Consider the following 12,688-nt stretch of genomic DNA (forward strand, 5'->3'; position numbering starts at 1 on the left):
TGCCTGTGGTCTCTTCGTCATCTCAGGAGTGGTCTTTGGAGTGCTATGCACTGCTTGTACAGTATGCTGCCAGTTAGGGGTCATCCCAGGAATGGTCTGTCCATACAGGCCTGCACAGAGCAGGACTGGTGATTATCTCAGGCTTACTTCTAGCCTGGACCCACCTGAGTGCCCCATATGAGGGCCAGGAGACTGTTGTCTGTCTTGGACTCACTCTAGCCTGGGGGCCCTGCAGTCTCAGGCAGGGTTCTTCAGTCTCTGGCTTGCTATCCATCCTGAGAGCCTGTCCAGGCTTGCCTGTTTCAGGCTTGCTTTTTCTAGGCAATACTAGGCTATTGATCACTCAGGTGTATACAGGTCAGAACACTAAGCACAGTCATAGCCTTTCTCATCCCTGCCACCTACTGATGCACAGATGACACAGTGACTACACCTGCAGCACCTATGGGGTACTCTGGGTTTTTAAAATTTCCCTTTTTAGTGGGTAGATTAGACTATCCAAAGGTAATAAAGACATAGATATGAGTCAGAAAGCATGTATCTCACTTTATCTGATTATTTCAGACAAAACATAACACATTATATTCGTTTTTATTGGATATTTTATCTACATTTCAAACATTATCCCTATTCTAGGTTTCTGCTCCAGAAACACTCTATCCCATCTTCCCTTCTCCTATCCTACCCACCCACTCCCACTTTACCCCCTTGACATTCTCTTACACTAGGACATCAAGCCTTCGCAGGACCAAAGGCCTCTTCTCCTATTGATATCCCATGAGGCCATCCTCTGCTACATATGTAGCTGAAGCCATGGGTCCCTCCATGTGTACTCTTTGCTTGGTGATTTAGTTCCTGGGAGCTCTGAGAGGTGGGGAGTGGTTCTGATTGATTGATATTTGTTGTTCTTCCTGTGGGTTCAAACCCCTTCAGCTCCTTCAGCCCTTTCTCTAACTCCTCCATTGGGGACCTAGTGCTCAGTACAATGGTTGGCTGTGAGCAACTGCCTTTGTATTTGTCATGTTCTGGCATAACCTCTCAAGAGACAGACAGCCTGATAAGGCTCCTGTCAGTAAGCACTTCTTGGTATCCACAACAGTGTCTGGGTTTGGTGTCTGCAGATGAGATAGACCCCGAGGTGGGGCAGTCTCTGGATGGCCTTTCCTACAGTCTTTGCTCCACACTTTGTCTCCATATTTCCTCCTTTGAGTATATTGTTTCCCTCCTTTTAAGAAGGACTGAAGCATCCACACTTTGGTCTTTCTTCTTCTTGAGCTTTATGTGATCTGTGAATTGTATCTTGGGTATTCTGAACTTTTGGGCTAATATCCATTTATCAGTGAGTGCATACCACGTGTGTTCTTTGTGAGTTGATTACCTCACTAATTCCATCCATTTGCCTAAGAATTTTATGAAGTCATTGTCTTTAATAACTGAGTAGTACTCCATTGTGAAAATGTACCACATTTTCTGTATCCATTCCTCTGTTGGGTTCTTTCTAGCTTCTGGCTATTATAAATAAGGTTGCTATGAACATAGTGGAGCATGTATCCTTGTTATATGTTGGAACATTTTTTGGGTATATACTCAGGAGTGGTATAGCTGGGTCTTCAGGTAATAATGTGTCCAATTTTCAGAGAAACCTCTAGAATGATTTCCAGAGTGGTTGTACCAGCTTGCAATCCCACCAACAGTGGAGGAGTGTTCCTCTTTCTCCACATCTGCTGTCACCTGAGTTTTTATCTTAGCCATTTGACTGGTGTGAGGTGGAATCTCAGAGTTGTTTTGATTTGCATTTCCCTGATGTCTAAGGATGTTGAACATTTCTTTGGCTACTTCTCAGCATTCGATATTCCTAAATTGAGAATTCTTTGTTTAGCTCTGTACCTCATTTTTAATAGGGTTATTCAACTTTCTGGAGTCTAACTTCTTGACTTCTTTGTATATGTTAGATATTAGACCTCTATTGGATGTAGGATTGGTAAAGGTTCTTTCCCAATCTGTTGGTTGCCATTTTGTCCTATTGACAGCGTCTTTTGCCTTACAGAAGCTTTACAGTTTTAGGAAGTTCCATTTGTCAATTATTGATCTTAAAGCATAAGCCATTGGTGTTCTTTTCAGGAATTTTTGCCCTGTGCACATGTGTTTGAGGCTCTTCCCCACTTTCTCTTCTATTAGTTTTAGTGTATCTGGTTTTATGTGGAGGTCCTTGATCCACTTGGATTTGAGCTTTGTACAAGGAGGTAAGAATGAATTTATTTGTATTCTTCTACATGCTGACTTCCATCACCATTTGTTGAAAATGCTGTCTTTTTTCCATTGGATGATTTTAGCTTCTTTGTCAAAGATCAAGTGACCATAGGTGTATGGATTTATGTCTGGGTCTTCAATTCTATTCTTTTGATCAATGTGTCTGTCTGTGTACAAATACCATGCAATTTATATCACTATTGCTCTATAGTATAGCTTGAGGTCAGGGATGGTGATTCCCCAAGATGTTCTTTTATTGTTGAGAATAGTTTTCACTATCCTGATTTTTTGTTATTCTAAATGAATTTACAAATTGTTCTTTCTAATTCAGTGAAGAATTGAGTTGGAATTTTGATAGGGATTGCATTGAATCTGTAGATAGTTTTCGGCAAGATGACTATTTTTACTATATTAATCCTGCCAATTCATGACCACGGGTGATTATTCCATCTTCTGAGATCTTTTTTGATTTCTTTCTTTAGAGACTTGAAGTTCTTGTCATACAGATCTTTCACTTGCTTGGCTAGAGCTGAATCAAGGTATTTTATAATCTTTGTGACTATTGAGAAGGGTGTTGACCTAATTTCTTTCTCAACCTCTTTATCCTTTGAGTAAAGAAAGGCTACTGATTTGTTTCAGTTTATTTTATATTTGCCACTTTGTTGAAGTTGTTTATCAGGTTTAGGAGTTCTTTAGGTTAAGTCCAGGGTACAGATGAACACATTATATTCTTTGATAATTATAATTTATTTTATGTTGTACTGATTATTATCATTATTATTATTATTTTATATCTTAACCATTTGTGATTAAATAATTCCAAGCATCAGAAAGTAGAAACATGGTGTGGATAGAGAGGAAATTGTATTTATGTCTTTAATCCTGAATGCAATTCTTCCTGTTTGCTGGGAATTGACCCTCCTTGTCTTCTTTTAATAAGTGGTACTATACTGTAGCACTAATAGCAGTCCTCAAACTTGAGAATTGTCCCAGACATTTATTCTCCTACAAACTATAAGTCACTACCTCTGGCCAGCCATGCCTGTCAGTGTTTTTGCACTGTTCCCTCCAGCTCCCTTTATTCCTTGGTTTAGCATAGATCAGACTTTGGTGTGATTAAATCCATTTAGTGGTTCCATCTTCAATCTCTGATTCTGTAGGTCTGTGTGGATCTAATGAGTTTATATTTCTGTCAAGTTTTTCAGTGATGCTAGTGTTTCTGGATAAAGACCATGTTCAGAACTGTGACTTAGACTATTACTATTATTCTCTTCTTTTGCCTTAATCCTTGGAGACAGTCTCTTGAACATGGAGCAAAGCTGGGTCCAGCAAGCTCCAGCAATTATTCTGTCTCCATTCTACAGTGCTGAGAATTTGTTGTGACCAATTTTTTTTATATGGGTGCTAGAGATGAAAATTCAGACATGTGTACCTGCCCAGCAAGCACTCTTACTTCTTGCATCACTTCCCAAGACCCAGTGTTGTGATTTTGTAATTCTTAGTGTTCTTAAACAAGTTCATATTTATTTTTCATTGAGTCTCACAGGTATGTACCAGTCTTCAGGTCTAGAAGGTCAGCCCTGAAAATACTAACTTCTTCATGTTTTATTGCTTACACATAAACACCAGCAGAGTTTTGGTTTTTGCCCTGTCCAAACGTTGGTTGATGACTGAGCCTCGTCAAACATGACTGAACTTGCATCTTGGAACCAATGCTCTGTGCTAGGTGATGATGGTGATGAGAACTCTGTTGTATAGTTGTGGCAGTGAATGCACAAATTATAGTTGACTTCTGAAAGCAAAGTAATGTTGTTATCAGAGAGTGTGTTTTCTGCTGAGTTCCTCAAATTTATGGAAAACTAGGAATCACTGTGATACTTATATTTTCCTATGGAGAATTGGACAACAATTCAGTCACCACAGCAACAAAATTGGAAAGTTCTCTTATGCTCAGAACTGGAAGAACTTATAAATGTCAGTGTGTTACCATGCTCACCTCCTATCAGAAGTAGACTCTAAATGGGAAGGCTTCTGTCAGGCAAACTCAGGCTCATTTTTCTATTCTTGAATCACATATAATTTGTCTTGAACTCATAAAACTATAAAATCTGAGAGTGTCATTGAGCCTAGAGATATTCTTCCTGTAAAGAGTTATCTTTAGGCTTTTATGAGAGCAAGAGTGCCAGTAAGTACCTGCTCAGGCGCAGAGAGGAAGGGGTTGCCACAGAGGCATATCCTCATGTCTTGTTGGTTTTTATTCACAAGAGGTCTTGTTTTATAAAGAAACTAGTACTACATTAACGTCCATCAAGGCTGTGTTTCTGTCTGCATATACACGCAGTGCGTGTGTGTGTGTGCGCGTGTGCATGTGCGTGTGTGTGTTTATTGGGGCGTGTGTTGGATGTATATATTTAAGTGAATATTAAAGCTTAATTATGAGGTTTTAACATTTGAAGACCTTACATTTCCCCTATGACTTGAGGGAGTAAAAAGTACCCATTATCACTTGTAAGCCAGATGTTTCGCTTAACGGAGCTGCTCTGATCCCTGCACCTGTCTGGACCAGCAGTTGTAGGATTAATGTAAGAGGCTGAATTTAAAAATCTGGACAACTGCAAGGGAGCAAGTGAATGGTGTGAAAATGAGCAGGCTTCCAGCATAAAGGATTTACTGTTTATGACATTAGGCAGCACACAGTATTGGCAGGAGAACATGAGAATGCCCTTTCCCTCTCTGTCCATGAATGCTCCTATACATTACCAAGTGACAATTATAGGGACTTTGGGCAAGTAGAGAAACAGAAGTAGAGGATTGGGGTTTGGCTTGGAGGAAACAGAGATATATTATACCATCCATGTGCTAGACAGCCGTAGAGTCACATGACATTAGAGATCATTTCTGGTAGATTATGACAATTACAAAATGAAGAAAACAGGCCTCACCGTCACAAAGAGTTTTCAACCATGCATCTTCAAGAAAGCAACAGCTTGTTACACAAACTCTATTCAATGATAGTTTTCACAACGTACAAAGCAAAATATTCTTATTTGTATAAAAGCAAAAAAATAACAACAAAAAACCCCACCAAAAAAGTCAAACTTTCTTTTTTTTGGAATAAGACATGACTGGAAATTCTGACTGAGCTTGATAAAAAAACATGTAGTTTTTTTCTTTCATAGAGATAAAACTACACAGACACCCCCAAGCCCCTGTACAAATGCACACTTGACACCCCTCATAACTGAGTAAACATTTGCTTTATGCATCTGACTCAAACAAGATAGAATGGTATCTTCTAAATCAACTAAATGCCAATGTGTTCCCACTTTTCAGATTTTTTTTTTATATTTGCCTTATAAAATTGTATATACATGGGTCTCTAAATATTGAAATGAGTAATACCTTGCTTAAGGAGCAAAGAATAGGAATTTTTAAATGTGAATGTGTTCATTTTTTTTTAAGATGTTGGCACTACATTTGCTGTCTGGCAGAGGATTGGTGTCCAAACTTCATAAGGCTCAACAGCCCCCTTGAGCCTTGGCTCCTCAGACTGGGATTTTTGTAAGGATTATGGGAGCTAGTGTGTATGAAAAGCACTTTGTAATTTGTTTAAACACGGCTTATACATGTTAGCTCTTTACTTTCAATTAAATTTGTAGAAGACAATCTAAGCTGATTTGTTTGAGATTACACTAAGAATAGTGATGAAACAGAATCACTTACACTAAAAGCAAGTGTTGTATTTCAGATGCAAAGCTACATGGATTTTCTCACATGGGTCTTAGAAAGAGTGCTTTTCTTTTATGAACTTAGGTTGCAGTGTTATCCTCATAATCTTATTCATTCACCAGCAACACACTGGGAATTTCTCATGTGTCGGTCTGAGGGGACAGGATAATAAGCAAGACTTATCAGTCCTTGTCTTCACAGAGCCTTAGACTACCCAAGGAAGATAGTCATCAGATATGCAACTACATAAGGAAATCTTTCATTACAGATGTGAGGCATCAGACTCACATCTTGTTGTGGGAGAAATATTTAACTGTCAAGAAAGCACAGAACAGCTGCAGTTGACCCAGTGGGAAGGGTCAACTGTAGTGTCTCTGCAGACATGACAACTAAATACTATAGACTCTCATGTAAAGAGGGCTCATGCTTGTCTTTAGTGTTAAACTTTATATTACTCAGAAATTACTCAGAAAATGTAATATTTAAGTTATCATAAATATCCATACATTGCTTCTTCTAGATTTTTTGTTTACAAGTGATAGTTTCAAAACTGATGAGCTAAAAAGGAAATGTCTTAACTCATGCAACAGAGCAGTAGGATAAAACTTCGCCATCAAAAGGCTCTCCATTTTAGTCTCTTGAAGTAGCCCATTGCCCAGGGGCTTTCTCCTAGGACTATCTTCTCTTTCCAAGTAGTTGCAAAGGAAGTCTTCACATAGACGCCTTCCAGCTAGGCTTGGGTTATTTGCTCACTTCTGAAAATTGAAAGGCCAGGTTAGTGCCATAACAATCTGCAAATGGGGACAGAAGGGGAGGATACTGAATAGTAACCAAAAAAGGAAAAATAGATGGAGGGGAAAATAAAAACACTTGCTGATTACATGCTGGGACTAATCTCATTCACCTAGTATCATGATTCTCAAACTTGAAAGTCTTTATTAGTTTTCTATTATACATGTAACTTGTCAAAGTAGTTGTATTCACTAGCTCACAGTGTCAACATGCCAATCAGATGTTTGGTAGAAAAGTTAGTGTCTTAGCTTACAGTATCACAGGACAACATAAAAGTCCCATGTGAGACTGAATTTTTCTATGGATGCTATGGTGAAGAAATTCTTTGCAAGATTATTTGGGTCCCTGTTTTCATGCTGACTGATTGAAGCTATTCTCAACTCCTATGCAGTTTGTGTTTCCTGGTATGCCATGTGACCGACTCCCTGAATTGACAGAGACCTTTCTCACATTTTAAATTGCTGACTTATATTTTCTGCTATCATTAGACCTGCCTTTGCCCTTACCCACCTTGACACACATGTAAAGGCTTATATCTTTTATATATGCCAAGTATCCCTCATCTGAAATGCTTAGAATTAAAAAATCTCAGATATTTCTTATATTTATTTTTCCAGATTTTGGAATACTTGAGATATAAGGGAATGGATTAATTCTAAACATGAACATAGTTTACATTTTGTTTACAATATACATATATAACTTGAACTTAATTTATATATTGTTAATTTTGTTCATGATAGTTTCACATGATAGCTTCATGGCGTGCAATTTTTCATTGTAATATCATGTTAATGCTCACAAAACTTTAAACTTAGGGTAGATTAGATTTCAGACTTTTGCATAAGAAATTTTTAACCTATATACAAAATAAATATTCCTTTATCAAGGAAGAAAAAAGCTCTTATCTCATAAAAAACCAAACAGCTTAGTATTATATTTCTAAAAAGAGAAGAATAAATTAAGTTTAAAACTAGTAGAAGGAAGAAATAACAACGATATTAATAGCTGGTGAATAAATAAATATAATTAATTTACCTAAGATAGAATTTATATAAAAAGTAGAGCAAACATATACAGAGATACACATATGATACAATAGAGTAGAATTAAATAACATAAAGACTATAAATATAGAAATTATCACTGAATCAAAGAGTTTTTGAAAAGATAAGACTGGCAAGTTATTATTAAGCTGCATTTTAATCTAAAAATTTCCATATAAAATTCTTTGGTCATATTCTTTTATTGTTTTGAGCAAATTTCCTTTTAATTGAGTCCCTTGATTCAAGTCTTTAGAGAGAAGTCTTCTGCATACACTGGCCTCTAGAAATACTCACTAAGAGGACACAGAAGACGACCTGAGAAGATCATTCACAGGCCAGAGTACCTAATGCCTAGTGACTGAGGCAGGAGCAAATTTTAAAAATATTATTTTGAAAATATTTATTATTAAATGTTTTAAAAGAGTCAAAGTACTCATCAAAGGAAGAAAGCAAAACCTTCCTCACGCTTCATTGTTACGAGTCATTTTCATCAAAATCACCGCTTTTGTATATGGATCTCTATTAGTTTAATCTGACTATAGCTAATCAATGACATCATATTCCTCCTCTTGGGGACATAAAGAGCTAACCGAAACTGAGGCTGTCACTGATGGGTCTTACATTTAGGAGAACATGTGGAATTGGGGCCAGAGTTAGAATCACATAAAGTTAATATTGCATGTTAGCTTAAGTGATAAGGGAGCAGAAACAGCCGTGGGTTCTTTAAAGGACTGTGGGATAGATGGGCAGTTGGACTGTTGAAGCCACCCCATCACTGGCTGAGAGGAATGCAGGAGGCAGGTGACTAGAAACAAAATTCCCTCACACTGCAATTAAGGTCTATGAAATTCCCCTGCCTCCTTTGTAAACATCTTTATCCAATAGGTTCTTCCAGTGAATTAGATTTATGTAATCAAGCAGTTCCAAACTACACACCAAACTGTCTCCTCTCATGTAAGCAGGAAATGCCTCCACATTCATCCTCACAGAAGATGTGCTGAGAGGGGAAAAAAAGTGTATCAACATATTCTCAGCCTCAAAGAACTTACAGGTCAATAGGACATAAAGGTGTGTGCAGTCCAGTATGGTAATAATTTGCACAAAGAGATAAAAGGACAGCAGAGAAAATGAAAGACAGGGACTTCTGACTGCTATGGTTGAAAGAATATTTTTAATTAAAATACAATTACATCTTTTCCCCAGTTCTCTCTCTGACCCAACCCCTATCATGTCTCTTTCCTCTAGGCTCTCCCATGTCCCACAACTCATTCCCAAACTGATGGCCCCTTTTTCTTTGATTATTATTATGTTATATATTATAACATATAATATAGCAACATAACATAAGGTGGTTTTCCTTTTATTGAAAATAGATATTTTTTCTCACATAATATATTCTGACTATAATTTCCCCTCTGTCAACTCCTCATTGTTCCTTCTCCCTTCTCCCATCCATGTCTACTCCCTTTTGTCATTAGAAAACAAACAGGCTTCTAAGGGATAATATTGAGATAAAATAAAATACAGTAAGATAAAGCTAACTCTTATGAGGGACAGTAATGAGCTAAAATAAAATATAGTAAGATAAAACTAACACTCAGAGTTGGATAAGACAAACAAACAGAAGGAATGGAGTCTAAGAGGAGGCACAGGATCAGAGACCTACTCATTCTCACACTCAGGGATCTCATAAGTACACTAAACTGGAAGTAAAAATACGTATGCAGAAGACCTGGTGCAGACCCTGTGTACACTGCCTCGGTCTCTGTGAGTTCATATGAACTCTGAGCATGTTGATTCAGAGGGTCTTGTATTCTTGGTATCCTCCCTTTTTTTTCCTGTGCCCTGAGAGAAAGAATTTGATGGAGTCATCCCATTTATTTAGCCTTTAATGTTCCTTTTCATGTTCCCTGCATAAAGTCTGGCTGTAGTTCTCTGTATTTGTTCCCATCTGCAGCAGGAGGAAGCTTCTCTGATGATGGCTGAGAAAGACACTGAACTATGAAAACAAGATAATGTCATTTTATTGCTATGGGTTTTTTTTTGTTTGTTTGTTTTGCCTTGTTTTAGAACAATAGTATTTAGTTTTACTCTAGGTCCTTAGACTGTCTAGTCTCTGGTTCTTGATCACCTAAACAGTGTTGAGTACGGATTCCCTCTCATTGAGGGGGTCTTAAGTGAAAGCAGATATTGCTTGGTTACTTTCACAAGCTCTGTGCCATTATTACACTAGGATATCTTGCAGGAGGACAGCAGTGTCGAAGAAGAGGTCTGTGGCTGGCTTCATGTTTATGTTTCTCTTTTGGTAGCGTGCAAAGTACCTAACTGTGCCAAAGCTTCTAGAATGCAGGGGTGAAGGGTCTGTGGATTATAGATGTTTTACATATGGTTGAAGCATTAGTTTAAGTATGTTTTAAGTATGGTTTAATTACAGTTTTAAGCATACAGGTAGAGCCTTAAAGAACACATCGTCTTGGGAATTAACTTTTTAAGAGACAGGTTTTGGTTCTAAGACTCCACAATTCCTCTACTACAGAAAGCTAATGAAATTTCATATGAGACTGCACCTCTGCCTGACACTCATACTAAAACTGCCTTGCCTGTCTTGCCTGTAAATACATGTACCACTTGCCCTGCCCTTTGGGCCTGTCATAGGACTGGTTTGAAGTTCCTGCTGGATATACAGTCTTCCTCTAATGGCTACCCAAAAAGAATGTGATGTTACCGGCCTTCAGGGGTTAGTATTACCTTTGGTTTGCAACTGATGGCAAGGCCCTGACTGGAAGGACACATGCCATGCCTTATTTCTCAAGCTCCACATTAAGTGCATAATCTGACAAACATAATATCAGAGAAAATTCATGAGTGGGCATGGGAAGCAGACTATGTGGCTGGAGATGCAGGGGAATACTCAGGGGAAATGATAGTGAGAGTTTGCATGGTATATGGTATAATTTTCATTCAGTACCAGCCTGATGTTTGCAAGATCTTGGAAAACCTGTGAAATATTTTCAATGGAATGTCATATTTTCCTTTTCTCCCTGGCTGTTCTTTCTCGACTAACAGTATTTATGTATCTGTCTTGTAGCCCTTGACAGACATGGTGACTGTTTACTTAATGAGCTTACCTCGTTCTGGTTTCTTCTGGAGGATGAACACCCATCTTTGGTGTATGCTAAGTCTAGGCCTTAGCATCTTGCACATTAGTGGCTCTACATCAAGTGGGTGAGAGAGCCTGAGTTGCAGAAGAGGTTATCATATCAACTACTCAGGAGAATGATGAGGGACTCTGACTTCTATCACATTAAAGCAGCAGTTACAGATATGTATTGAGTGCAGCAGGGAATCACCCCCAAAGTCCTTAAATGTTCACATTGTCCACACATCTGATATAGAAATGCACAACCTTCTGTGTTTTTAAGATAAATGATATGACAGATGTCAAAGTATTTTAGGGGGCTGGCACAATGACTGTATGGCTGAGAGAGTACTGGGTGCTCTTTTGGAGGATCCAGGTTGTGTTTCCATTACCCACATGACAACTAGGAACATCTATAACTCCAGTTCCCAGGAATCTGACACCCTTTGCTGGCCTCCAAGGGTACAAGGTATGCATGTATGCTGTCCTCATATGCAAGAGCTCACACAAACATCTGAAATTAAAATAAAATAAATCTAAAAATGTATTTCTCAGGAAGAGTTGGGACATACATACAATAAGCATAATGAAACTGAGAGCTTTTGAAATGTTTTCTAGTGTCTGTTTTATTTTGCTTTAAAACATTATGTCCTAAAATTCCCCAAGCTTTTATATATTCTTTGAAAACATGGCTTTAATGCAGTTGTGCCTCTCCATACTATATTTGTGATACATGGATCCAAGCTGCATTCTTCATGTGACACGAGGTTGTTCCAGTTCTTTTGCTCTGAGATTTTCCCATATTCTGTTAAACTGTGAAGAAAGATATAATCTGTAAGCTATAATCTGTAAGGTAACAAGAAAAAGAATAACAAAGCAAAGTATAATGGAATAATACAAGATGAAAATGAATTTAAAATACAAATGTGGAGGACAGTAATCAGTGGGGCAAAACCAAAAAAATTATAAAATTGAACCCCAATTTATCAAATAGCCACATGAATAGAAGGTTAAATAATCAAAATAATTTATTTTTGTACAAAGAGCAGGATAGAGAAAGCATAAACTGCACTGTATTGATCCTATTTAGAAGTTTTTCTTCTGAGATATTCTTTCATTTCTGTTTTGCTTTTGTTTGCAACTAAAGGTTGAGGATTTAAAGGCAACAAAACCTAAACAGAATTCGAAAGACTTATTCATGTTGTAATAAATGAATGCTGCACTTAGGAAAGGAAACAGCATCCGTCCCTTGAGTTAATTGCATCCTGATTGCTGGTGTCAGAAGGAAACCTTGGCAGACAAAACAGAGAATTACCTGGTTAGCCTTGTCACTAACTCATTCCTGGGTGCTCTGAGAAAAGCCTTTGTTTTTGTTACCATGGCATAATTCAAGCCAACAAGAAGGCTGACTTTAAGAATGGTGGAGAAAGGATTAAGGTGCCAGGTTAGGTAACATTCGCCTAAAGCTGGGCTTTCAGTGAAAACAAAAGAACCATGCTAATTTCAAGGACCGGTCCATTCCTCAGTGACTGGTGTTCTGGGTAGCCTTTATTTTTTAATTCAACTGTGCTAGCTACTCCAACAGAAAAAAAAAAGAGGCAGATGTCCACAAAACATACAAAAAGAATTCTGATATTGCTTCCAACAACAACAAAAAGAAACTCTTAACATTTATCTTATTCTTGAGTTTTATTAACAAAATTTGTAATTCATAAAACCTTAAGATGAACAT

At 37.8% G+C, this 12,688-nt stretch overlaps 1 non-coding gene across 1 annotated transcript; it reads right to left on the reverse strand.

Moving 5' to 3' along the window:
* Positions 1-323: 323 nt before the first annotated feature.
* LOC117724970 (small nucleolar RNA SNORA17) lies at positions 324-454 on the reverse strand. Its single transcript, XR_004608849.1, has one exon. It is a non-coding gene; the product is annotated as a small nucleolar RNA SNORA17 (small nucleolar RNA).
* Between the last annotated feature and the right edge of the window lie 12,234 nt (positions 455-12,688).

Source organism: Arvicanthis niloticus, chromosome 20 (genome assembly GCF_011762505.2).
Source record: "Arvicanthis niloticus isolate mArvNil1 chromosome 20, mArvNil1.pat.X, whole genome shotgun sequence".
Taxonomy (NCBI): Eukaryota; Metazoa; Chordata; class Mammalia; order Rodentia; family Muridae; genus Arvicanthis; species Arvicanthis niloticus.